The sequence below is a fragment of the Procambarus clarkii genome, chromosome 30, assembly GCF_040958095.1.
Source record: "Procambarus clarkii isolate CNS0578487 chromosome 30, FALCON_Pclarkii_2.0, whole genome shotgun sequence".
In the NCBI taxonomy this organism is placed as follows: domain Eukaryota; kingdom Metazoa; phylum Arthropoda; class Malacostraca; order Decapoda; family Cambaridae; genus Procambarus; species Procambarus clarkii.
The window spans coordinates 25270967-25273466 of record NC_091179.1 but is presented as its reverse complement, the minus strand read 5'-3'; positions in this window follow the sequence as shown (position 1 = coordinate 25273466).

The window sequence follows — 2500 nt, the reverse complement described above, 5'->3', positions numbered from 1 at the left end:
GGATGAGTGACGCTGCCTAATACTGTCACTATGGCGGTGTGTCCACTCACAGGATGAGTGACGCTGCCCAATACTGTCACTATGGTGGTGTGTCCACTCACAGGATGAGTGACGCTGCCCAATACTGTCACTATGGCGGTGTGTCCACTCACAGGATGAGTGACGCTGCCCAATACTGTCACTATGGCGGTGTGTCCACTCACAGGATGAGTGGCGCTGCCCAATACTGTCACTATGGCGGTGTGTTCACTCACAGGATGAGTGGCGCTGCCCAATACTGTCACTATGGCGGTGTGTCCACTCACAGGATGAGTGGCGCTGCCCAATACTGTCACTAACTATTCAGTATTAACAAACTATTCAAAATAGGAATTTTCTAACAAATGAATTAACATTATATACACACATTAGCATATTTGTGTAGGTTAGTTATTTAGGTTTCAATTGGCAATGATCAGAATTTGTATTACGTACGCGGGTGAAGCATTAACAGCTCTGTGGGTCACAGAGGTCGTCAGGGAAGCGCTATTAGAACACAAATTTCGAACGTCATCAGTTGTGAGATGTGTGTTGAGCGTTTATCATAAACATGGATTGTGGCGGCTGCTGGGAATGTTGATGAGGACGGGCTGGCAACAGTGGTGCCTTCACGTCCTCTGCTTCAACAGCACCTTTGTAACTCCTTCACCCACGTAATGCAACTCATTGCCAACGGAACCTACTCGCCTAACCTAACACTATCTACGCGTATTATTATTATTATTATTAACGTCTTTATTGACAAAATTAATTACAATTTTGCCTAATCTGAGGATTTCTATTAAGTCTTATTAATGTGGCGTAAATATGCGTAAATATAATGTTAAATGGTAGTTGAGAAAATTCCTATTTTGAACAACAGCATGTTATAATTGATGAATGGGTCTTTGGGGGGTCGGCTCTGGATGACCGCGCCTAGCATGTGGACAGGTTACTGGGTCTCAGTTACCTGTCTCAAGTGAACAGACTGTCAAAAAAGGGTGGATTACCAGCCACCAACTGTATATTTGACAGTCTTTTCCTGACTCAGAACAAGGTGGGATTTACTGTATTACACATTTCAAATTTCTTTCAAACAGCCTCTCAAGCAGTGGGCTATTTATGTGTGTAATAAAAACTGGATGAAATGTTCTTCTTCTGCTCAAGCCAGAAAAAAGAAGACACAGAGACACAAAATGAATTACAGAAGCACTTTACACAGTAGAGTGCATCTGTGAGTGTATATGCGAGTGGGACCTCCCGTTCTTCAAGGGAGTGTCAGGTGGGAGTAGCATGAAGTACCTCCCCGTCTTTTAAGGTGGTGTAAACGTGAGAAAGGAAGCCCCTCCCTTCCTGAGAGTAGCTTTGGAATATGACCAAAACATACACACACGAGGGGAAGATTGTTGATGTTCCTGCCTGTTTACCTTGAGGGGAGCAACTCCTCAGGTCCGCTGTTTTGACGCATAAGGGGAAGGAAGGGAGGGGAAGGCTGTGAGGGGAAGGAATGAGAAGTCAGGAAGACTGGCTCAAAGAAGCCCGTATAACCATCGCGTTTTAGACATGCTTGGTTTGTTATGATTGGCCGCCGTCTCAGATTCTCGATCCTCTTTTACATTTTTTTTTTTTACAGAAGGAATGTAGTTTGTTTGGAAACGATCAGCTTCACGAAACTGCCTCGTGACTGTTTGGCTGCTCTGAAGCAGCACGCGTGTTTGCTCGTAAAGAAAATCACTGAATCGCGGACGTGCTTCTCGTATATGACGAGCGGTGTGAAGAGGTTCCCGTGGGTGGTAACTGGTCGTGAAGCACTCTGTGTAGGAATACTGGGGTAAAGAGGACAGGTAAGGAACAGGAGGGGAGAGAGAGAGGGGAGAGAGGGGAGAGAGAGAGAGGGGAGAGAGAGAGAGGGGAGAGAGAGAGAGAGGGGAGAGAGAGAAGGGAGAGAGAGAGAGGGGAGAGAGAGAAGGGAGAGAGAGAGGGGAGAGAGAAGGGAGAGAGAGAGAGAGGGGAGAGAGAGAAGGGAGAGAGAGAGGGGAGAGAGAGAGAGGGGAGAGAGAGAAGGGAGAGAGAGAGGGGAGAGAGAGAGAGGGGAGAGAGAGAAGGGAGAGAGAGAGGGGAGAGAGAGAGGGGAGAGAGAGAAGGGAGAGAGAGAGGGGAGAGAGAGAGAGAGGGGAGAGAGAGAAGGGAGAGAGAGAGGGGAGAGAGAGAGAGAGGGGAGAGAGAGAAGGGAGAGAGAGAGAAGGGAGAGAGAGAGAGAAGGGAGAGAGAGAGAGGGGAGAGAGAGAAGGGAGAGAGAGAGGGGAGAGAGAGAGGGGAGAGAGAGAAGGGAGAGAGAAGGGAGAGAGAGAGAGGGGAGAGAGAGAAGGGAGAGAGAGAGGGGAGAGAGAGAGAGGGGAGAGAGAGAAGGGAGAGAGAGAGGGGAGAGAGAGAGAGGGGAGAGAGAGAAGGGAGAGAGAGAGGGGAGAGAGAGAGAGAGGGG